Source organism: Trichomycterus rosablanca, chromosome 14 (genome assembly GCF_030014385.1).
Source record: "Trichomycterus rosablanca isolate fTriRos1 chromosome 14, fTriRos1.hap1, whole genome shotgun sequence".
NCBI lineage: Eukaryota > Metazoa > Chordata > Actinopteri > Siluriformes > Trichomycteridae > Trichomycterus > Trichomycterus rosablanca.
Window position 1 is genome coordinate 22,408,294 of NC_086001.1, and position 26,721 is coordinate 22,435,014.

At 39.5% G+C, this 26,721-nt stretch overlaps 3 non-coding genes and 1 pseudogene across 3 annotated transcripts; 1 reads left to right on the forward strand and 3 right to left on the reverse strand.

Annotated features, from left to right (window-relative positions):
• The window catches only part of LOC134326206 (zinc finger protein 208-like), a 339,536-nt pseudogene that overhangs the window by 57,637 nt on the left and 255,178 nt on the right, over window positions 1–26,721 (reverse strand).
• Window positions 244–317, forward strand: trnai-aau (transfer RNA isoleucine (anticodon AAU)). The gene has a single exon. It is a non-coding gene; the product is annotated as a tRNA-Ile (tRNA).
• Window positions 2,423–2,493, reverse strand: trnaq-uug (transfer RNA glutamine (anticodon UUG)). Its single transcript has one exon. It is a non-coding gene; the product is annotated as a tRNA-Gln (tRNA).
• On the reverse strand, window positions 6,952–7,023 carry trnaq-cug (transfer RNA glutamine (anticodon CUG)). Its single transcript has one exon. It is a non-coding gene; the product is annotated as a tRNA-Gln (tRNA).

Consider the following 26,721-nt stretch of genomic DNA (forward strand, 5'->3'; position numbering starts at 1 on the left):
CAGTGTAGTCTATTTAGTTCTACAATTACTGACTGTAGTCCACCTGGTCAATGGTCACATTGAAAAACAAAGCAGGTATTATTTAGGTGGTGGATCATTACCGTCTATACCGTTTACCTCAGCTGCCTCAGGACACGTCTCAATTTGTTAATGCTTTGAGTTATTTCTCCTGCTAAAAAATTTAAATTGAATTAAAGTTTAGTGTAGAATTATGTACAAAGATCTACAGAGAATAGATGAACTGGCTGGTTAGCTCAGTTGGTTAGAGTGTGGTGCTAATAACGCCAAGGTCATGGGTTCGATCCCCGTATGGGCCACACCCACTTTTGGACTTAAACTAACAAACAAGTGAACCTTCTCTAACTAGCAGGTCCTATTAACCTGAGCTTCAAACGTTGTCTCTGACAAGTGTGAGATCATTTTAATGCCCCTTTCATTCAGGTCAGAAACATGCCATTATTTCAATTTACCAAACTTAACTGCCCTGCTGTAAAAGTTAGCAAGTCATGTGACCTGTGTGTACCGTCCAGTGAGAGTGCAGTACACGTGTCTCTGTGGTGCAATCGATTAGCGCATTCGGCTGTTAACCGGAAGGTTGGTGGTTCGAGCACACCCAGGGACGTGTGCCTTTTATTGCACAATCTGCCTGTTGATCATCGGATATGAGACACAACAACAACGTGTAGTCCCGCAGAATAGCGGAAATAAGTAACTGAAAACATCCAGTAAACAACAGTCCTACAAGCACAAATATCCACCTGATAAGTCACTGGAGCTGTCCAATGTGGAAGAACGTCCTTTTGGTTTCAGTAGATGTTAAATGAAGACACTCGCCCAACGTGGGGCTCGAACCCACGACCCTGAGATTAAGAGTCTCACGCTCCACCGACTGAGCTAGCCAGGCTTAAACAGCAGGTCAGAACAGACAGCTCATCGGTCAGATCATCAGAGAGATGTAGGTTTAATTCACTAACATCACGACCAGATTAAGAACTAATTCACAGTTTACAAACAAACACAATTCAGAATAAGTAACAGAAACAGACACAGATTTACTGTCGCTGTATTGTATTATAGTGTTAAATTGTAGCGTATTTTATTGAGATTATGCTTTAATGCTGTATTTTCTTAAATGTATTTAATTCAGCACAATGGTTAAACTGCACAACCCAACAAGTTAAAATAACCCATCATGAGTTCTGTCCAATATTTACAGTGCTGGGTTGCCAGATAACACATTTTCACCTACATTCGGCATTTTCTTTCCTGTATTCCAAAAACAGTCGCCATTGCAGGTCTACAACACGTTACAAAAACACTTGAGACACTTTATTTTTGCTTTCTTTATCTTGCCGGTGTCACGTTGTATTGAAACTAAAATAAATAAATAAAAACTTAAAATTTAAAAGCAAGTGTTTAGGTTCATTCATCATCTTAACACATATTACAAACTAATCAAGCTCATCAAATTTCAGACATTGTTCATGTAAACAAAAATCTCAAGTGGAAGCACAAGATTCATTTATTTATAGACGGTGCTGTTTATGGTTTTACATTTAAAAACATGAACAGTTAAAAAATAACAACAAACACAACAACAACAATTTAATAATAATGTCACAAATCTGTACCCAAGCAACAAGCTGTAATTTATCTAGCACCACTAGATGGGAACGATCTCTGTACAACATTTTAAACTTCACTTTAAAAGTCAGTTCAGTGTGTTTTACTGTAGTAAGAATAGCTCCACATGTTTTGTACGTAGTGTTTATGGTATTTAAGCTGGATGGATAGATGGAAGTTAACATGTAATCTAAGGTGACTCTTAAGTTTATTCGCTGCTGTTGGCTTATAAAGTTTTACTGAACAAACTGGCTCGTATTTTGGCACTGATATACCTTCCTGAATGGTGATCTGCTTGGTTGACACAACTAGCACAAGTAATCGTGGTCTACACCCCACAAGCGCTACTTGCGCATGCGCTGAACGCTACCATCCTGATACTGCTAACGTTTCTAAACCTTGGAACTCACACCGGCTCCCAAATAATACTTGCCATTTGCTGAGTAAATAAAGCCAAAAAGAAAAAAAAATGCACACACACACACACACAACTTCAGACTTTAACATCTCAGATTTTTTAAACTGACGGGATTTATATAATTCTGAAATAATGTAGAAGATTTAGGCAGTACATTTTAACTAGTCTTTTACTAAACATTGCCACCCAGGTATCAAAATGATAACAACACGCCCCACTGTTAATAATTGCACTGAGTTAAGTTTAGGACCCAGTTGGCCGGTAGATGGCGCTGTAAACAATGATTTGCCTTTTGGTGTTACAATTTGGCATAGAGCAGTTACATGTGGAACACTATTCTCTACTCAGCATTGATAACAGTGTGTTTACCTAAATAAAATCAGGTTCCACCGAGATTTGAACTCGGATCACTGGATTCAAAGTCCAGAGTGCTAACATTACACCATGGAACCACACAGTGAGGTCTTACTTAAACCCAAAAGTTAATAATTAGTTAATAATTATGAAATGATTTGTGATTATATTTTGGGATGGAGCAGTCACATGTGGAACACTATAACACTACTAGTGCTATTATGATATTCAAGCTGGATGAATGGATGGAAATTAACATGTCATTTAAGGTGACTCTCTGTTGTACTGCACGTAGGGCTGGGCGATTTTGCCCCCCCCAAAAAAAAACTCGATTATTTTAAAATTATACCCGATTGTCGATTACATGCTGCAGAAGTGCTAACATAGTAACAGCACCACCTATAATTATTCTTTTAAGGGACTCAAACATTATAACAATAACAATATCACAATAATTAACAATAATTAAAACAAAATAGATCTAAATTATCTATATCCATATCTATCTATATCTAAGAATAGCTCACAAACAGCTTTTATTTTAAATAATGTTCAGCAGAACCCCTTACATTAGGAAAAAAAAACTACAAAAAGTTATTTGGGTGTCTTAAAAGGAACACGAGCCTGTACTGTGTTGAGTACATTTTGTCCTCTTGTGATTTGGGGGGTGGATACAACATTTTAAACATTTAAAGATGTGTAATGTGTAGTGGTGGGCGATATGGCCCTAAAATAATATCACGATATTTCAGGGGTTTTTTTTGCGATAACGATATTTTTGGCGATATAATGAAACACTGAAAAATATTTTATTTATTTCGAGAAAACACTATTGCAAAAAAAAATTATGTTCAGGTTTTATTTAAAATTAATGTAAGTTAACACATCGTAAAAAATGTAGGAAGTATGTAAGAATTACACACACTTTTCTTTATTTTGTCTTTGCAGTAAAAATAATGTAACATAATGTAATGGCAAAGTCAGGCTATTTCCATAGGGGTGGCCAGACCGAGACCATTGCTCACACAGGGGTCGCACAGAAATGCACAGTTTTTTTATGTGGTCACTCACTCATTTACCTATACAGGCAGTGAGTGTCATGTAGAATTACATCACGAACAACCGCATACTAATAATAAGCTTTTTTTCTCTTTCTATTTTCCATAACAAGTAATATACTGTATATATATATATATATATATATATATATATATATACATATATATATATATATATATATATATATATATACAGTGTATCACAAAAGTGAGTACACCCCTTACATTTCTGCAAATATTTCATTATATCTTTTCATGGGACAACACTATAGACATGAAACTTGGATATAACTTAGAGTAGTCAGTGTACAGCTTGTATAGCAGTGTAGATTTACTGTCTTCTGAAAATAACTCAACACACAGCCATTAATGTCTAAATAGCTGGCAACATAAGTGAGTACACCCCACAGTGAACATGTCCAAATTGTGCCCAAATGTGTCGTTGTCCCTCCCTGGTGTCATGTGTCAAGGTCCCAGGTGTAAATGGGGAGCAGGGCTGTTAAATTTGGTGTTTTGGGTACAATTCTCTCATACTGGCCACTGGATATTCAACATGGCACCTCACGGCAAAGAACTCTCTGAGGATGTGAGAAATAGAATTGTTGCTCTCCACAAAGATGGCCTGGGCTATAAGAAGATTGCTAACACCCTGAAACTGAGCTACAGCATGGTGGCCAAGGTCATATAGCGGTTTTCCAGGACAGGTTCCACTCGGAACAGGCTTCGCCAGGGTCGACCAAAGAAGTCGAGTCCACGTGTTCGGCGTCATATCCAGAGGTTGGCTTTAAAAAATAGACACATGAGTGCTGCCAGCATTGCTGCAGAGGTTGAAGACGTGGGAGGTCAGCCTGTCAGTGCTCAGACCATACGCCGCACACTGCATCAACTCGGTCTGCATGGTCGTCATGCCAGAAGGAAGCTGACGCACAAGAAAGCCCGCAAACAGTTTGCTGAAGACAAGCAGTCCAAGAACATGGATTACTGGAATGCCCTGTGGTCTGACGAGACCAAGATAAACTTGTTTGGCTCAGATGGTGTCCAGCATGTGTGGCGGCGCCCTGGTGAGAAGTACCAAGACAACTGTATCTTGCCTACAGTCAAGCATGGTGGTGGTAGCATCATGGTCTTGGGCTGCATGAGTGTTGCTGGCACTGGGGAGCTGCAGTTCATTGAGGGAAACATGAATTCCAACATGTACTGTGACATTCTGAAACAGAGCATGATCCCCTCCCTTCGAAAACTGGGCCTCATGGCAGTTTTCCAACACGATAACGACCCCAAACACAACCTCCAAGATGACAACTGCCTTGCTGAGGAAGCTGAAGGTAAGGGTGATGGACTAAACCCAATTGAGCACCTGTGGCGCATCCTCAAGTGGAAGGTGGAGGAGTTCAAGGTGTCTAACATCCACCAGCTCCGTGATGTCATCATGGAGGAGTGGAAGAGGATTCCAGTAGCAACCTGTGCAGCTCTGGTGAACTCCATGCCCAGGAGGGTTAAGGCAGTGCTAATAATGGTGGTCACACAAAATATTGACACTTTGGGCACAATTTGGACATGTTCACTGTGGGGTGTACTCACTTATGTTGCCAGCCATTTAGACATTAATGGCTGTGTGTTGAGTTATTTTCAGAAGACAGTAAATCTACACTGCTATACAAGCTGTACACTGACTACTCTAAGTTATATCCAAGTTTCATGTCTATAGTGTTGTCCCATGAAAAGATATAATAAAATATTTGCAGAAATGTGAGGGGTGTACTCACTTTTGTGATACACTGTATATATATATATATATATACACACTGGAACTCGTAGCGCGCCACAATTACTATTAAGTACAGTAGTAGTATTAGTACTGGTGGACATTAATGTTGAGAGTATTCCTGCACTGTCTGGTGGAGGTGCGCTGTTGAATTGCGTCCCTGTGTAAACCTGCGTGCAGAAATACTTCCGCAAAAAGCTGCCGGCAATCTTTGATTGGGGTTTGGGTTGCCAAAGATTAATTTATGGTGGACTTCTGCACCGCAGAGCCGCGTTTCTTCATACTCGTTACTGTACCCAAATGACCCACGTAACGAACGTACGGCATTTGCGTAGCTGTGTGACGTCATTACGTAAAGTATGCAGAATATCGCTTTTATTACGATATGGTACTTTTTGTATCGTTTTAAAAATTATACCGGTATTATCGTGAACGATACGATATAGCACACCCCTAGTAATGTGTCGTTTTAGTCCCATAAAACTTTCAAACTGTATTAACCACCATTATGTGTCGTAGAATGGTTCGATTCTATTGAACGGCCCTTTAAGCCAAAATAAAGGAACCGATTCGCGCATTTGGGAATCGTTACATACATACGGCTCTTTAAAAGGAACCGAGACAAAAGATCCGACTCCCTATCGCAGAATTCACTGCAGCAGTTTCCCAGACGTGATTTCTTTACTCAGTAACGGATGTGATTTAAAATGTAGTGAATTACAATTCTTAGTACAAAACTTATTTAAGTAAAAGTAAAATTACAGGTTGTAAAATGTACTTTAAAAGTACACAAAAAACGACTCAATTACAGTAATCGCGCTCATCAGCTCCGTATTTTGATTCAGTTCAGCGGTGTTTGATTCAGTGAATCTTAATTAAACTCTTCTGTTTGTGTCTCGTTTTGCCGATCGTGTTTGCGCTCCTTATTACTGAATCTAACCGCTACCGTGTGTCATCCGTGTTGTTTTCCGTTTACTGTTTTGGTTTTCGCTGGTTTTGGACTCTACCTGATTTTGTACACTGTTTTGCCTTTTTATATTAAACTTTCCCTGATATATATTCCGCGAGCGTCTGGTCAGTTTCTGCTTCGTGACATGTTGGTATTTTAAAATATAAAGTATGTAAACAATCGCGATTGTCACATTCTAACATCGGGTAAAAACGTGCGAATTAACCGAATTAATCATGAAAATCGCCCAGCCCTAACTGCACATGCGCTGAATGCTACCATCCTGAAACTGCTAATGTTTCACAATCTTGGACCTCACACCGGGCCCCAAATAAAAGCAGTAAGGTCCCACCGAGATTTGAACTCTGATCGCTGGATTCAGAGTCCAGAGTACTAACCATTACACCATGGAATCCTGACAGCACAACAAAAAAGAAAAATAAACACAACTTTAGACTTCACTTTATAATATAAAGTTATTTATATTTAAACTTACACGATTGATATAATTGACTGAAATCAATTTAAAAAAACTGAGGTAATTTAGAAATTTTAAATACTAAATAAAAGTAATTTTAGTTAAACATTGCCACCCAAGTATCAAAATCACAACAAAACGTTCCACTGTTGGAAAACTGCACTAAGTTCAGGATGCAGTTGGCCGGTAGATTTAGCTGTAAACACTGACTTGCCACTTTGTGTTCTAATTTGGCATAGAGCAGTCATATGTGAAACACTATTGTCTTCTCAGCATTGATAACAGTGTTTTTACCTAAATAAAACCAGGTTCCACCGAGATCTGAACTCGGATCACTGGATTCAGAGTCCAGAGTGCTAACCATTACACCATGGAACCACAAACAAAGAACCCAGTACAAAGGTTAATAATTACACCATTAACTCCACATGTTTTTATGTAGTGTTTATGGTATTTAAGCTGGATGAATAAATGGAAGTTAACATGTCAGACATCCCAAGTTGCAAAAACTCATTTCAGGGAGCTAAAAAGAAAAGCTAAAAACCTCTCGCACACAGCAAAGTATTTGGGTGATAACAGAACTTTTAGGAGCTGCTTACTGAGCTACTAAACTAACTGTTTACGTCACAAAGACATTAATGTGTACTACATAGTGCACCAGATAGTGTGCAAGATAATAGATTTATGTTCCCTACATAGTGCAATAGATTGCATATTTAATCATAGATTTATGTGCGCTCTTGGCCACTCATTTTAGATTTCGGGAGATTTGATCTGACTTGTGGGAATCAGGGAGCCGCTATGTATATGCTGGAGACTCCCGGAACTTTTTCTGTACTTTGTTTTACAAAAAGCCAGAGTGTACAATGAGAGGGGGAATTATGTTTCTTATTATATAATTGTTTCCCAGACTTCATTAGTTTATTACATTAATAAAATTACTTTTTATTCACCTACAAACTGTAGTGGGTTTTCACTGCACATGATGAACTAATAAACACAAAATCATTTATTAGTCAAAGCAAATTGATGATACATTCACCTCATAAATCATGATACACTGCTCTTCCCTACATGAAAGTAAGTACAAAGTATCGGTATCGGATCGATATCGGCGATACTGGCCCTGTATTTACTTGCTATCGGATCGATACCAAATTTAGCAGTATCGCACACCACTAATACAGATGTGCTAATGGAGATGTTTTACTGCTAAGCTGCTGTTCAACTCCAGTCCAGTTGGTGACGCTGGTGCGTCTTAAGTTGTTCTGCCAACCGCCATTAAACATCATAAGAAGAACAAGAAGCTGCTGTGTTTGTACTGTAGAGCCTCATCTGTAAGTAAAATATGTATTTATACATTTATGTAATTATAACCTGGTGGCATAATTCATGTCGGGCCAGACAAATAACAAATCCATCATACAGAACTGGTCCCTCTTTGTAAGGAAAATTACAAAGTTTTTTTACAAATTTTATCAGCCAAAAAAAATTATGTTCACGTCTTCATTTAGTTGATTTATGTCGGTAAAATATAAAGTGTGCAGCAAATATCCATGGCGAACGCTCCCTTTGTGAATAAGGAACCAACTTCAGCCGCTAAATATGAAGCTGCGAATAAGTAACCAAACGAATCGGAAGCCGCGAATAAGTAACTAACTTCAGCCTAGTTGATAAACTAGATGTAAAGAACATCAGACTTAATCATTTCACTTTGGGCCACAAAACCACTTCCACCAAACTCAAAGGGTTGTTTCCCAGACAGGGATTAAGGCTTATAGTCCAGGACTACATTTAGCTTTAAATAGAGAATCTCCATTCAAAATGCTGTGTAGTCTAGGACTAGGCTTAATCCCTGTCTGTGAAACCAACCCAAAAAGTTCTATTAGAAGTCTTTTCTGTCTGATGCTGCTCAGTCCCACAATAGTTTCAACATTTTCACTCTGTTTACAGCCTCACAGCATTAAAAATAAACAGTTAAAAGTGTCTGAAAGAATTTTCCTGGATTTCTCTTTAATAGGGAATAAAGTACATTTGTCTATCTGTCCGTCTGTCTGTCAGATCTTTTAATAATGCAGTCAGCAGAAGAGGGACACGTCACCCCCATAGATCTACAAAATGAAGGATTCCAAGAGAAACTAATAAAAAAGGAGGAGGAAGAAGATGGAAGTTACTTCTGTAAGTAAATGTGGAGCAATTTGCCATGTTAGTACAGTACAGTGTGGTTAGTATAGTAGAACTAATAAGAGAATGTGGATAGTGGGATTAGAACCTGTACTGTACCGTACTGTCCTGTGTAGAAGTGCTGATACTTCCAGTCTGGATTAAATCTAAGTAGTATTTATTTGTGGTAACTAAACCCACAATCTTCAGTTTCCTCCAGTTGTTGAGTTTCTTCTTCACATATTGAGGAATTTCAGGTGAAGGATCTTTAATCCCTGTGGAACACGTCACCTCTGAGGAACACCTCACCCCAGAGGACCAACAGTGTGGAGCTTTCCAGATGAAGCCTGTGAAGAAGGAAGAACCTGAAGATAAAGATGAACTCAGTAAGATATTTTTTATCTTGAGTAAAATAAGATTTGGATTGAATAGAATCAGAGGAACCTGGGATGAAGCATCATACAGTGAAAGCTTGTATTGTGCTCATGCAGATCAGTGTGAGCAGGAAATGATGAATGCAGGATGAATCACGTTACAGGACTTTAGCATCAGATCTCAGTTTAACAATTACTAACAGTATTTATTCTTTATAATGTTATAAATGTATTTATTATTTATAATGTTATAAATGTATTTGATTATTTATAATGTTATAAATGTATTTGATGATTTATAATGTTATAAATGTATTTGATGATTTATAATGTTATAAATGTATTTGATTATTTATAATGTTTTACAGTGTATCACAAAAGTGAGTACACCCCTCACATTTCTGCAGATATTTAAGTATATCTTTTCATGGGACAACACTGACAAAATGACACTTTGACACAATGAAAAGTAGTCTGTGTGCAGCTTATATAACAGTGTAAATTTATTCTTCCCTCAAAATAACTCAATATACAGCCATTAATGTCTAAACCACCGGCAACAAAAGTGAGTACACCCCTTAGTGAAAGTTCCTGAAGTGTCAATATTTTGTGTGGCCACCATTATTTCCCAGAACTGCCTTAACTCTCCTGGGCATGGAGTTTACCAGAGCTTCACAGGTTGCCACTGGAATGCTTTTCCACTCCTCCATGACGACATCACGGAGCTGGCGGATATTCGAGACTTTGCGCTCCTCCACCTTCGGCTTGAGGATGCCCCAAAGATGTTCTATTGGGTTTAGGTCTGGAGACATGCTTGGCCCGTCCATCACCTTTACCCTCAGCCTCTTCAATAAAGCAGTGCACACCTGAGACCTAGTAACACTAACGAGTCACATGACATTTTGGAGGGAAAATGACAAGCAGTGCTCAATTTGGACATTTAGGGGTGTAGTCTCTTAGGGGTGTACTCACTTTTGTTGCCGGTGGTTTAGACATTAATGGCTGTATATTGAGTTATTTTGAGGTAAAAATAAATTTACACTGTTATATAAGCTGCACACAGACTACTTTTCATTGTGTCAAAGTGTCATTTTGTCAGTGTTGTCCCATGAAAAGATATACTTAAATATCTGCAGAAATGTGAGGGGTGTACTCACTTTTGTGATACACTGTAAATGTATTTATTATTTATAATGTTATAATTGTATTTGATTATTTATAATGTTATAAATGTATTTATTATTTATAATGTTATAAATATATTTGATGATTTAGAATGTTATATATGTATATGATTATTTATAATGTTATAAATGTATTTGATTATTTATAATGTTATAAATGTATTTGATTATTTATAATGTTATAAATGTATTTGTTTATTTATAATGTTATAAATGTATTTGATTATTTATAGTGTTATAAATGTATTTGATTATTTATAATGTTATAAATGTATTTGATTATTTATGATGTTGTAAATGTATTTGATTATTTATGATGTTATAAATGTATTTATTATTTATAATGTTATAAATGTATTTGATTATTTATAATGTTGTAAATGTATTTGATTATTTATAATGTTATAAATGTATTTGATTATTTATAATGTTATAAATGTATTTGATTATTTATAATGTTATAAATGTATTTGATGATTTATAATGTTATAAATGTATTTGATTATTTATAATGTTATAAATGTATGTGATTATTTATAATGTTATAAATGTATTTGATTATTTATAGTGTTATAAATGTATTTGATTATTTATAATGTTATAAATGTATTTGATTATTTATGATGTTGTAAATGTATTTGATTATTTATGATGTTATAAATGTATTTATTATTTATAATGTTATAAATGTATTTATTATTTATAATGTTATAAATGTATTTGATTATTTATAATGTTATAAATGTATTTGATTATTTATAATGTTATAAATGTATTTGATTATTTATAATGTTATAAATGTATTTGATTATTTATAATGTTATAAATGTATTTATTATTTATAATGTTATAAATGTATTTATTATTTATAATGTTATAAATGTATTTGATTATTTATAATGTCATGAATGTATTTGATTATTTATAATGTTATAAATGTATTTATTATTTATAATGTTATAAATGTATTTATTATTTATAATGTTACAAATGTATTTATTATTTATAATGTTATAAATGTATTTGATTATTTATAATGTTATGAATGTATTTGATTATTTATAATGTTATAAATGTATTTATTATTTATAATGTTATAAATGTATTTGATTATTTATAATGGTATAAATGTATTTGATTATTTATAATGTTATAAATGTATTTGATTATTTATAATGTTATAAATGTATTTGATGATTTATGATGTTATAAATGTATTTATTATTTATGATGTTATAAATGTATTTGATTATTTATAATGTTATAAATGTATTTGATTATTTTCTGCTTCAGAACTGAACAAGGATTTCTGCTGCTCCTCGTGTCCACGTTCCTCTACAACCCAAAATCAGCTCCACAATCACATCAAGAGCTGCAACCATGATAAATATGAGACTCTGGTGAAGATTAAGACTGAACATGAGGATCTGACGCCCACCAGAAGCTCCAGTAATCAGCAAACGTCCTCTGGTACTGTCAGCATTAACACCTCTCTCAGTCCCACACAGGAAGAAGGAAACGTCTGCTCACGGTGTGGGAAGAGCTTCAGGTGCCTGAGTGCTCTTAAAATACACCAGCGCATTCACACTGGAGAGAAACCGTATCAGTGCTCACAGTGTGGGAAGAGCTTCAGTACCCAGGGTGCTCTCAAAGTACACCAGCGCATTCACACAGTAGTGAAACCATATCAGTGCTCACAGTGTGGGAAGAGCTTCAGTACCCAGGGTGCTCTCAAAATACACCAGCGCATTCACACAGGAGAGAAACCGTATCAGTGCACACAGTGTGGGAAGAGCTTCAGGTTCCCGAGTGATCTGAAAAGACACCAGCACATTCACACTGGAGAGAAACCGTATCAGTGCTCACAGTGTGGAAAGAGTTTTAATAGACAGAGTGTGCTCAAAATACACCAGCGCATTCAGAGTGGAGAGAAACCGTATCAGTGCTTACAGTGTGGGAGGAGTTTTAATGGACAGAGTCATCTAAAAAGACACCAGCGCGTTCACACTGGAGAGAAACCGTATCAGTGCTCACAGTGTGGGAAGAGTTTTATTACACATAGTAATCTCAAAACACACCAGCGCGTTCACACTGGAGAGAAACCGTATCAGTGCTCACAGTGTGGGAAGGGTTTTAATCAACATTGTAATCTCAAAATACACCAGTGCATTCACACTGGACAGAAACCGTATCAGTGCTCACATTGTGGCAAGAGCTTTAATCAACAGAGTGCTCTCAAAACACACCAACGCATTCACACTGGAGAGAAACATTAGCTGCATCCAGAATCGCATACTAACAGAGTCTGTACTACATTGGAGGAAGTATGCGGCGCTTTCAGTACAGAAGTGTGCAGTATGCACACAACACTAGGGGTGGGCGATATGGCCTTTAAAAAATATCACGATATCTTTGAGATAACGATATTCACTCGCGATACATAAGAACACTTTTGTTTTGCAGACACTCAGGAAATTTAAGCTACAAATGTTATTAAATGTCCATTAAATTAAGCATCACTTCCAGTAGGGCTGGGTGATATGGCAAAAAAACTCATATGCTTTAGAGAAGTAGTGATATACGATATGATATAATGTAAACTTAAAGTAGACTGCATTTCAAATTATTATGCTAATTGGATTAAAGTGTCAAAAAGATTACATTTTTTGTTTCTTAATTTAACTCATGGATGGTATTGTGTCTCATGGCTCTTTGGATCTTTGTTTTAATGGGCAGAGTGGTCTGAAAAGACACCAGCGCATTCACACTGGAGAGAAACCATACCAGTGGTCACAGTGTGGAAAGAGTTTTAATTAGGGATGCATCAATACCATTTTTTTCCCAACCGAGTACAAGTACATGTATTCTTGTACTTGCCGATACGATACCTATTTAGAATGATGCAATCTGGAGCATTATGGAATAGTGTAGTTTTTAGTGTAAAATAGTGCAGTGGAAAAGTTTATTTTTTCCTTTGAGTACACGCACTGAACAGAAACCAACGGTCTCACAAATACCGTTTTTTAAAAACAAAAACGCATGTGAGAAGTGACGAGAAGTTTAATGATACCACGTCCAAAAATGCACGTCAACAAGTAGCGAGTGATCAAAGTGTTTGTGCGCTGATGTGATGAAATCAAGGAAGAAAAATAAATGAATCTGAGTGGATTTGGCAACACGAATAGCATGGATTGTTCTGTAGTGAGTTGGAGGTTAATAAATATGTTTGCAATGTTGGTGTTTTGTTGTTATGTTTTGTAGAGAACGATCAGGTCAGAAATACTGTAAAATGTGTGTGTGTGTGCTGGTGTATTCTGATATAAACTATATTATCCCCCTGTCCCACCTGTTTACACTCCTCTCCTGCGTTTCCCCTCACACCGTATCCTGCGTTCTCATTGGCTGTTCGACATGTCACTCATTCCCAGCCGAGCGCTCGGCCAGCCGGTCGGCTCGAGTTGCTGGATAGTTCACTTTGTGATCGAGAGCCGAGTTTTAGGCACACGGTATCGGATATTTAGTATCGGAGCCTCGTTTGCGAGTACGAGTACAAGTTAATGAGCGTGGTATCTGGCAAATACCCGATACCAGTATCATGCATCTCCAGTTTTAATACAAAGAGTAATCTCAAATTACACCATCGCATTCACACTGGAGAGAAACCATATCAGTGCTCACAGTTACCCCTTTTCCACCAAAAGCACCATGGTTCTTGAACCGGTTCTGTTCAGGTTTCTCAGAACCTTGGTGTTCTGTAGAGAACCGACATGCGTTTCCACCAGTTTTTGAGAACCAAGCTTACGTCATCATCGGTGGGCGTACTTAACGAAAGTTAAAGAGTCGTACCATCATGGCGGAGCTTGTAGATTATCTGTGAGCATTTGTGCTGTTACAGATGTTTGTTTTTGTCTCACTTGTTGTTTTCTTTAGTTCATTGACGTGAGAAGCGTTTTGCGCTTCGCTTTCACCGCAACTCTCAGTGCAAATAGCCGATTTGATCAGCACTGCTATAAAACATCACTAAAGTTCCACAACACGAACATCCATCTGTGTCAAATAACCATCAAATCCAGCCTAAAGGCTCCACATGTATCTGTGTTTAGCTGGATTTACTTCATGTGTGGTGTTTATGCAGCTCGAGGTTCGAAGTGTAAAATGGCTGAATGTACTAAAATACGACATAGAAACACTATTACTATTACTATTACTCGTTATAAGTGCGCTGTACTGCCCAAATTCATCGCTTAGTGTTTTAGTATAATAAGCCACGTTATGGTTTATTTTTCACGTTAAGCGTTGTTCGTTCTGTCCGGGTCACTTTTACCGCATCATATCACACACTTCATCTTTTTAAAGGCGCTTTGAAAATATCAGCAACAAAATCCAATCAGGTGAATTTTAAAAGATAAAAATGCAGCATTAAGCTCCAAACGAGACACCAGCAGACGCCATTGTTGCTGTCGCTATGCTGTACAACATGACACACCCACATGTGACGTCACGGTTCAGGCTGAAAAACCAAGTATTCTGTGGGGCCAGATTGAAAAAAAATTGAACCGGTTCCAAGTCAAGTTCAGGAACCGGAACGGACCGGAACCGGTGGAAAAGGGGTAACAGTTTTAATCAACAGAGTGCTTTTATAATTCACCAGCGCATTCACACTGGAGATAAACCGTTTCAGTGCTTACAGTGTGGAAAGAGTTTTAATATAAAGAGTGAGCTTAAAATACACCAGCGCATTCAAAGTGAAGAGAAACCGTATCAGTGCTCACTGTGTGGGAAGAGTTTTAATACAATGAGTGAGCTTAAAATACACCAGCACATTCACAGTGGGGAGAAACTGTATCAGTGTTTACAGTGTGGAAAGAGTTTTAATCAACAGAGTCAAAACACACAAGCGCATTTACACTGGAGAGAAACCATATGGGTGCTCACAGTGTGGAAAGAGTTTTAATATACAGTGGGGCCAAAAAGTATTTAGTCAGCCACTGATTGTGCAAGTTCTCCTACTTAGAAAGATGAGAGAGGTCTGTAATTTTGAGAGACAAAATGAGAAAAAAAATCCAGGAAATCACATTGTAGCATTTTTAAAGAATTTATTTGTAAATGATGGTGGAAAATAAGTATTTGGTCAATAACAAAAGTTCAACTCAATACTTTGTAACATAACCTTTGTTGGCAATGACAGAGGTGAAACGTTTCCTGTAAGTCTTCACCAGGTTTGCACACACTGTAGCTGGTATTTTGGCCCATTCCTCCATGCAGATCTCCTCTAGAGCAGTGATGTTTTGGGGCTGTCGCTGGGCAACACGGACTCCACAAATTTTCTATGGGGTTGAGGTCTGGAGACTGGCTAGGCCACTCCAGGACATTGAAATGCTTTTTACGGAGCCACTCCTTCGTTGCCCGAGCGGTGTGTTTGGGATCATTGTCATGCTGGAAGACCCAGCCACGTTCCATCTTCAATGCTGTCACTGATGGAAGGAGGTTTTGGCTTAAAATCTCACGATACATGGCCCCGTTCATTCTTCCCTTAACACGGATCAGTCGTCCTGTCCCCTTTGCAGAAAAACAGCCCCAAAGCATGATGTTTCCACCCCCATGCTTCACAGTAGGTATGGTGTGCAACTCAGCATTCTTCCTCCTCCAAACACGATGAGTTTTTACCAAAAAGTTCCATTTTGGTTTCATCTGACCACATGATATTCTCCCAATCCTCTTCTGGATCATCCATATGCTCTCTGGCAAACTTCAGACGGGACTGGACATGTACTGGCTTAAGCAGGGGGACACGCCTGGCACTGCAGGATTTGAGTCCCTCTCGGCGTAGTGTGTTACTGATGGTAGCCTTTGTTACTTTGGTCCCAGCTCTCTGCAGGTCATTTATCAGGTCCCTCCGTGTAGTTCTGGGATTTTTGCTCACCATTCTCATGATCATTTTGACCCCACGGGATGAGATCTTGACCCTCAATGGTCTTGTATGTATTCCATTTTCTTACAATTGCTCTCACAGTTGATTTATTCACACCAACCTGCTTGCCTATTGTAGATTCACTCTTCCCAGCCTGGTGCAGGTCTACAATTTTCTTCCTGGTGTCCTTCGACAGCTCTTTGGTCTTGGCCAAAGTTGAGTTTGGAGTCTGACTGTTTGAGGCTGTGGACAGGTGTCTTTTATACAGATAACGAGGTCAAACAGGTGCCATTAATACAGGTAACGAGTGGAGGACAGAAGAGCTTCTTAAAGAAGAAGTTACAGGTCTGTGAGAGCCAGAAATCTTGCTTGTTTGTGCATGACCAAATACTTATTTTCCACCATAATTTACAAATAAATTCTTTAAAAATCCTACAATGTGATTTCCTGGATGTTTTTTTTCTAATTTTGTCTCTCATAGTTGAAGTGTAGCTATGATGAAAATTACAGACCTCTCTCATCTTTCTAAGTAGGAGAACCTGCACAATCAGTGGCTGACTAAATACTTTTTGGCCCCACTGTACTTAAGCAGTTGCTACAGTCTGGACAAATGGCCACCTATCCAGTCTAGAATTAGTATTGTTATGGTCATTTATGTGTCATTTATGTATTTTGCTTGTTATTGCTTGTTTGCTAATAAAATATCTACATATTGAACCTTAATCCTCGGTCTCATTATTGATTCCTGAAAGCTTCTGTCCTGTTTTTAGATAAATAAAAACACGTCCCAGTCAGTGTACTGAAGAGCAGAGAAGGCTACTGCTAGCCAGGTCTTTACCTGTTTTAGTTCTGGTTTGTAGCAACTGGTGAGCGGTCTGTGTGCTGTAATCAACATAACAGAGGTGTGGTCTGAGTAGCCACAAAGTCCACATAGGAGTGAGTAAACTGACATAGTTCAGCTCACGTATGGCACTAAGGTAAAAGATATTTGGTATAATAAGAACATCAAGGTTGTGTTGGTTTATTGGTTAAAAAAGTCTCCATATAGATATTATATCACTAATTACACTTAGCCCTGATTGCTAAGTGAAGTTCTGTGTTCAGCTGTATTGAGGATATCAACATTTTCCTCAGGCATGTTGTTACATTTGAACAAAAAGCATCCATTTTTTGCTAAGCTAACAATAACTACACTTAGCATTGTTATTGTACTGGAATTCTGGGTTCAGCTATTAGTGATATCATAATATATCAATTATTACACTTAGCATTGATTGATAACTGGAATTATGTGTTCGGCTCTATTGAGGATATCAACATTTACCTCAGTTCTGTTGGTACATTTGTTAAAAAAAAGTCTCCATATTGATAATATATCGCTAATTACACTTTAAACATTGATAGTTTGTTGATATTCTGTATTCAGATGTATTGGGAACATTAACATTTTACTCAGGTATGTTGGTACATTTAAACAAAAAGTCTCCATATTGCTATAATACAGAGGTGGAAAGAGTACTAAAATATTGTACTCAGGTAAAAGTACTATTACTTTAATTAATTTTACCTAAGTACAAGTAAAATTACAAGTCTAAAAATCTACTCAAGTAAAAAGTAACTCGTTTAAAATGTACTCAGAGTAAATGTTACTTATTACTTTTTTACTCCTGTGCAATGCAGACAGAACAAGTGGATATAAATCTCACAATAGTTGTTTTTAATTAAGATATAATAGAAGAAAACATGTTGATTCAACATTTAAAACATTTAGAAATGTGTAATTTTAGTACAGACCATCCCATAATACTTTTTCAAACTGTATAACCACTGAAGTTGGTATTAATTGTGGATTCTATAGACCAGACTTCTTTTCATCACCAACAAACACCAAACAACATCATACTGCAGATCTCATAACTCAACACAAGTCAAGGTAGTAGTTTAAAAGTGACAGTAAGTCTGTGTCTGTTTCTGTTACTTATTCTGAATTTTGTTTGTTTGTAAACTGTGAATTAGTTCTTATTGTTGGGAGACTATCTTCATTTAACATCTACAGAAACCAAAAGAACGTTCTTCCACTTTGGACAGCCGGTCTCTGGTGACTTATCAGGTGGATATTTGTGCTTGTAGGACTGGCTTGTTTTTCTTTTCTACAATGTAAGTTCAGACCTTCAGGTTCATGTTATTTGAGATCTCTCCATAGATTTCTTCCTCATGTACAAAAAGACGCAGTTCAGTTTGAGAAGCTCACAGCGGGAGAGCGAGTGAGTCTGCGTGTTCAAATGAATCAAATGAGTCGATTCTTCAATCCGGTTCTTTAAGTCGAACGACAGGAATAGACTCAAAAGAGTCAATTCACTAAGTTGATAGTACTCAGCAATGAGCAGTTGGAAGCTGAAGGAGTCGATTCTTTTTGATGAAGTCCAACATTTGATATGTTATACAAAATACTTAAAAGAGTCGGATCATTATTGTTAGCTGTCATTTACAAATACAGAGAGAAACCATCTCATCTAATACAAAATAGAATAATGTATAACAGTTTAATGATGCACAGAATGAGCCAGAGCCCCGCCCCTCCAGTGGTGCTCAGAAAGAACCCGAGCCCCGTCCCTCCAGCGCTACACAGAATGAGCCGGAACCCCGCCCCTCCAGCGGTGCTCAGAAAGAACCCGAGCCCCGCCCCTCCAGCGCTACACAGAATGAGCCGGAACCCCGCCCCTCCAGCGCTACACAGAATGAGCCGGAACCCCGCCCCTCCAGCGGTGCTCAGAAAGAACCCGAGCCCCGCCCCTCCAGCGCTACACAGAATGAGCCGGAACCCCGCCCCTCCAGTGGTGCTCAGAAAGAGTCTGAGCTCCGCCCCTCCAGGACCACACAAAAAGAACCAGAGCTTCGCCCCTCCAGCGGTGCTCAGAAAGAGTCGGGGCTCCGCCCATCTTCAGCCTCACTTTGTCCTCCTAAAACAGCCATCCTCATCGACTCTAATGGGAAATTTCTGAGACACAGGCAGATGTTCCCAACACACAGAGTGGGGAAATTCTGGTGTCCCACAACCCAGGCAGCACATAATCTGCTTCATCATACACAGATAGGTGCACCTGATAACATCATCATACACACAGGAACAAACCAGCTTCATTCTTGTGGGAAAAGTCTTTCACTGATGGTGGTACAAATGGCTCAAAAAGCTCGTAAAGAATTCCCAAAAGCCAACATCACCATCTCTACCTTACTCCCACGCCGAGACATTCCCTGTGAGATGATCAAGGACATTAACGATGCTGTCAGCAGAGAATGTGCCAAGATCACGGGCATTACAATTGCCCATCACCCAGCGCTAACTCCAGAACACCTACATGACCATGTACATGTGGACAAAAACAACATCTGGATGTTAGCATATGATCTGGGAGGAGCCGTACAAAGCCCCGGGTTAATGACGCCTTATCCTCATGACATAAATCATAGGCCTAAGAGTACAGTGCAACCCAAGAGAGGCAGACCAAACAGAGCCACTCCCAGTAATGCAGGACACAGTAGAGCCACATCCATCAACACAGTGTCCACCAAACCCCAGCGTCCCACTGCAGCATCGACCAGATCCCAGCATCCCACTGCAGCACCAACCAGATTCCAGCATCTCACTGCAGCACCAACCAGATTCCAGCATCTCACTGCAGCACCAACCAGATCCCAACATCTCACTGCAGCACCGACCAGATCCCAGCATCTCACTGCAGAATCCAGCAGATCCCAGCATCTCACTGCAGAATCCAGCAGATCCCGGCACATCACTGCAGCAGAGGCTCTACCACCAACCTGCCAACAACCCTCCTATGCACAGGTTGTATCTGGTATTAAACAACCAGACCATCCAGCCCTTGAGGAAGTGAGGCAGCTGCTCCAGCTCGTCTGCAGACTTGTTGGATAATTACACAAAACAATATATCCTTTTTATATTTATATACTTAATATACTTAATTAACTTAATTATTACTGTTGCTTTCTGTTGTATATGGCTAATAATCAATATTTAATAGTTTACTTGGAATGAAATCTCTTACAATCTCTTCCTGGAACATTCAAGGACTATATTCCTCAACATTTGGTTTTAAAACCACAAATTTAGATTTTTTAACATGCATTTCTGGCCAAGACATTATCATACTAATTGAAACATGGTGTAAAGATAACACCAACACTCACTGTCCCCCAAATTACAGGGAAATTCTGCTGCCCTCTATAAAACACAGCAATATAAAACATGGTAGAGACTCCGGGGGGGTTATAATATGGTATAAGGACAATTTATCACCATATTTGTCAGAAACCAAAAGACATTCAACACATATTTGGCTAAAATTAAATAAAAACATAATTGAATGTGAAAATGACTTGTACATATGTGCAGTTTACACCCCCCCTCTAGAGTCTCAGTACTATCAGGATTGTTTCTTTGAGAACCTTCAGCAGGAAATCAGACATTTTCAGGCCCAGGGGAATGTCATGCTTGTTGGAGATTTAAATGCCAGAACAGGCAATGAGAACGATATCATCGATTCTACTGGCAACAAATATATATTTAATCAAACCTCCATCAACTTCAGCACTATCTGCTCCAAAAGAAACAGTCCTGACCACGCCCTGAACAGGAATGGTAAAGAGCTAGTGCACCTCTGTCGATCCTCAGGTCTGTATATTCTTAACGGTAGGATCCGAGGGGACTCTTTAGGGAGGTTTACATACTGTTCAGCTCTTGGAGCTAGTGTAGTCGACTATGCGATCACTGACATGGACCCCTCCACTATTAGTGCATTCACTGTCAGACCACAACTCCCACTTTCTGATCACTGTCAAATCAATGTTTATCTTAAACGACTCAGTCAGCATCAAACCATGAAATATGAGCCCTGCAAAACATCCCAGTTAAACCGAACATTCAGATGGAATTATGACAGCGAAGCTAAATTTAAATCTGCTGTTGGTTCCTCAAAAATCATTAATCATATTAACAATTATTTATTAGAATCATTTGAATTAAACCAATCAGGTGTTGAAAGAGCTGTTTCACAAATTAATGGAATATATTATAAATCCGCTAAAATTGCAAGTCTCAATTTTATAAACACCAAACCAAACCAAAAAGCACAAAAGGAAGAATGGTTTGATGAAGACTGTAAAATAATCAGGAAGAAATTAAGACATCTATCAAACCAAAAACACAGAGAACCAAACAATCATCAAATTCGAACAAATTATGCTACAAATCTTAGGGAATATAAAAAGATTTTACGACATAAAAAACACATCTATTATACTCAGTATCTACAAAAAATGGAAAACTCTATTGACCAAAATCAATTCTGGGAACTGTGGAACAACCTGAGCAACAAAAACCCAAATAATCTGGCCATAGAAAATCCAAATACCTGGAAAAATCACTTTGAACAATTATATGAGCAATTACCACCAGACGATTTTAATTCAGAACAGCAACAAATCATAGAAAATCTAAATATATTAGAATCTACCATAAAAGACTATCAGAACCCAATTGATTACCAAATTTCACCGGAAGAATTGAATACCCAAATTAAAAAACTTAAATCCAGAAAAGCCTGCGGACCTGACAGCATCAGAACGGAGATGCTGAAGTGCAGCAGTCCTCAGCTACAGCAGGCTCTGCTCAGGTTGTTCAATATCGTTCTCCAGTCCGGCTGCTTTCCTGAGATCTGGAACAGGGGGCTTATTTCCCCAATCTACAAGAGTGGAGACAAATTCGACCCCAACAACTACCGAGGCATCTGTGTGAGCAGTAACCTGGGGAAGGTGTTCTGCTGTATCGTTAACGCCCGGATACAGGCCTTCCTTACCGAGCACAGTGTCCTGAGTAATGGACAGATCGGCTTTTTACCAAATCATCGCACTACTGACCATATTTACACCCTACACACCATAATCCACCAACATCTACACAAACTAAATAATGCTAAAGTTTTTGCATGTTTTATAGATTTTAGAAAAGCATTTGATTCAATCTGGCAAGAAGGATTATATTATAAAATTATCCAAAATGGTGTAGGGGGTAAAGTCTATGACATCATTAAATCAATGTATGTCAATAATAAATGTGGAGTAAAAATTGGCAATAAAATGACTGAGGTCTTCACTCAGGGGCGTGGTGTCAGGCAGGGTTGCAGCTTGTCTCCTACTCTATACTCTATTTAATATCTATATCAATGATTTAGCGGTGTTATTGGAGCAATCTGCAAATCCCGGCCTGACACTAAATAAAACGGAAGTTAAATTTATTCTCTATGCGGATGACCTGGTGCTGCTGTCGCCCACAGAAAAGGGGCTTCAGCAGCATCTGGATCTGCTGGAGAAGTTCTGTCAGACCTGGGCCCTGACAGTAAATCCTGATAAATCTAAAATCATGATCTTCCAAAAGAAAGCCAGATCTCAGGAAAGCAGGTATACTTTCAATCTAGGAGACACCGCCCTAGACCACACCCTTTCTTATGATTACCTGGGGCTCAAAATCAGCGCCTCAGGAGGCTTCGGTCTGGCAGTGGATGCACTGAAACAGAAGGCCTGCAGAGCCCTCTATTCAATTAAAAACAAATTCATTAAGATTGACGTCCCAATTGGAATCTGGTTAAAGATTTTTGATAGTATAATCCTGCCCATTGCGCTATACGGTAGTGAAGTATGGGGTCCACTCAGTCATCATGACTACACTAGATGGGACAAGCATCCCACTGAAGTCCTGCATGCAGAATTCTGCAGAATGATTTTACATGTACAAAGAAAAACCCCAACCAACGCATGCAGGGCTGAATTAGGCCGATACCCATTAATCATTAATATTAAAAAAAGAGCCCTTAAATTCTGGATGCACCTAAAATCCAGTCCCACAACAAGCCTGCAGTTTCAGGCACTCCTATCCCAAGAGCTCTACCCTGAAAAGAGTCCCCTGTGTCAGCTGGTCCAGAGACTGCCCAACACTCTGACCCCTAACAACCCTAACTCTCTGACCAGCACTGCTTCCCAAACACCAATCAGGATCACCCAAATTATCAAACACCTCAAAAACACTTATCTGGAACATTGGACAACCCAAACTCAATCCCAAAACAGACTAAACTGCTATCTGACCCTAAAACATGAATACAACCTGGCCACGTATCTCTTCACTGTCCGAGATACGAAGCAGAGACAGATCCTCACCAAATACAGACTGAGTGACCACAGCCTGGCCATCGAGAGAGGCAGGTTAAAAAAGTCCTGGATCCCCAGAGAGGAGAGACTGTGTGGTCACTGCAGGACAGGTGAGGTTGAGACAGAGGTGCACTTCCTTCTAAACTGCCCAAAATACACAACAATTAGACACAAATATTTTGATCAGTTTGGAAGAGAGGTGAGCGGCTTCAGAACGCTGACAGACAGCGAGAAACTGGCCATTATATTAGGAGAGGGACCATCAGCCTCCACTGCAGCCAGATATGTACAGGAGTGTCACACACTCCGGGACAGTGAGTGAAACACCAGATCATCCCCCCACCCACCCCCCGCACACACACCACACACACACCACACACACACCACACACAACACACACACACACACACACACACACATCACCCACCCACCACACACACACAGTAATATTTTCTCTTTTTTTTGTGTGAATAATTGTCTAATTACATAATGAATATTTTATTACCATTTTTTTTGTATGTATATACTTGTTCTTTTTTTCAAATATTTATATATACTAATGTAAGCTTTGACAATACAAATATGTAAATTTGTCATGTCAATAAAGCAAATTGAATTGAATTGATAGATAGATAGAGAGAGAGAGAGAGAGAGAGAGAGAGAGAGAGAGAGAGAGAGATGATAGATAGATAGATAGATAGATAGATAGATAGATAGAGAGAGAGAGAGAGAGAGAGAGAGATAGATGATAGATAGAGAGAGAGAGAGAGAGAGAGAGAGAGAGAGAGAGAGAGAGAGAGAGAGAGATGATAGATAGATAGAGAGAGAGATAGATGATAGAGAGAGAGAGAGAGAGAGAGAGAGAGAGATGATAGATAGATAGAGAGAGAGATAGATGATAGATAGAGAGAGAGAGAGAGAGAGAGAGAGAGAGAGAGAGAGACTTTTTTTTGACTTTTCAACACACATTTTATTCAAGATTATTTACAAAATAAAACCAGTAGCCAATTCCAAATCCACTAACTGAAATAAAACAAATAAAAACACACACAATAAAAAAAAAAAAAACAGTCCAGTCACAAATTCAACACAAAACCAGCCAGACCATCGGGCTCACAAAGCAGGCCCCCATCCCCCCACACGGTAAAGAAATAGTCCACATTGTCAGTTACAGTGTAGTAGCTAAACTCCACAGTTAGCCTCTTCAGAATTAAACCCCTGACCATTAGGACAGGGTCAATACCCCAAGTACCTTTCAGTTTATTTTTCCTTGTGCACCAGATGGCTAGTTTCGCAGCACCGTATAGAAAATTTAAAATCACTACTCTGTCCTTATTAGAAGCTGACTACTTGGGACCATAAATGAAAAGACAGTCAGTAAAGAAGCCTAAAAATTTCACGCCCCACTCTTTAATCACACCCAAAATGGGATGTAGCCGGGCACACAGCAAGAACAAGTGAGACAAGGTCTCAGTCTCACCACAAAAAGGACAACCGTCCCCAAGTGCGGGATCAATCCGTGCCACGTGTCTGTTTGTGGCTATAATCCCATGCACAATCCTCCACTGGAGGTCACCCACCCTCTTTTCAATGGGTCTTTTGTACAGGGACCGCCAGCTACGTTTAGGGGAAGCATCAGCCGAAACAACCTCAGCCCACCCAGACTCCTTCACATCCCTCAGGCTGCGGTGATGTAGAGTTTTAACACAAGCCTGATACAGGGCCCTCTTGTGTAGAACACTGAAAAGTCCCAAAGCAGGGGTGTCTGAAGACAGGAGTGTCCCCTGTCCCTCCTGCCGGTCCTCCTGGTCCATGTCCATTACCAGTTCAGGGAAGGTGACATTTTGACTCAGATGTTGCTCCACAGGGGTAGCGTTCAGGTACTCACAGGCATCAGCAGAGAGGTCATCCAACAGCCGGTCCAGCAGCTGTTGAGCTACACGCACCGACCTCAGACCGACCATCTCAGCCAACTGCTCCGCATGCACCCAGTCCCTACCCCTCCGCAGGTCACGAACCTTGACAAGTCCACCTTCCAACAGGGCAGTCCTCAAAGCCCCTGAGACCCGTTGCAATGATGGAAAAGAGGGGTTGTGGAACAGTGGCTCCTCAAAGATCCACGCTGAAGGCAGAGTGGAGTCGTCCCTCGAAAAAGAGAACAGACGCCATGCCTCCAGCACTGCTGTGTAAAATGGAGTCAAACCTCTCAAATCCACCCCTTCCAGCGGAAGGGAGAACAGATGCCAGTCCAGCCCCATACCACCAGCGCGCCGCAAAAGGGCACAGGCAACGGCCTTCCAGCCCTGCTGCCCTCTGTACAGCAACCGCTGCACAGCTTGCAGACGCAAGGTTGCAATTCTGGACCGGATGTCGATAAGACCCTGTCCCCCCTCCTGCACAGGCAGAGACAGGACAGCTGCTCTGAGCCAGTGTTGTCCAGACCAGAAAAAATTCACCAGTATTTTCTGGATGTCGTCGGTCAGTTGTCTAGGTGGGTTGAGAACAGTAAATCTGTGCCACAAAGCTGACGCAACAAGATTGTTCACGACCAACACTCGACCCCTGTACGATAACTGGGGGAGCATCCAGGACCATGAAGACAACCTGGCACGAACTTTCTCCACAACACCTTCCCAGTTCATTGCTATTGCCTCTTCAGAGCCCAGCCAGACCCCTAAAAACTTTATGCCATGCCTGCTCCACCTAACCCCTCCCGGGAGTAATGGCAAAATACTGCATGGACTCTGAGAGCCACACCACAAAGCCTCTGTCTTATCCCAGTTAAGTTTAGCGGAGGTGGCCTTGCTGTAAACTTGCAGGGTATCCTGCAGGGACACAACATCCTGGTCATTTTTCACTATGACTGTGATGTCATCAGCATAGGCAGAGACTCTATATAAACTGTTCATAATGTTTAAGCCCGACAGTCTTTTCCTAATTAAAACCAGAAGGGGTTCCACTGCAAGTGAGTAGAGTTGTCCAGACAAAGGACAGCCCTGCCGTATCCCCCTACTGACGGGGACGGGGACACTCAGACCCCCTCCCGCCTTTATCAGACAGGAGGCCCCTGAATAAAGCAATTTCACCCAGGACATGAAACCATCCCCAAAAACAAAAGCACTTAGAGCAGTAAAAAGATAATCATGATCTACACGATCAAATGCCTTTTCTTGGTCCAGAGATAACAAACCAAACTCTAAATGAGACATCCTAGCAAAAT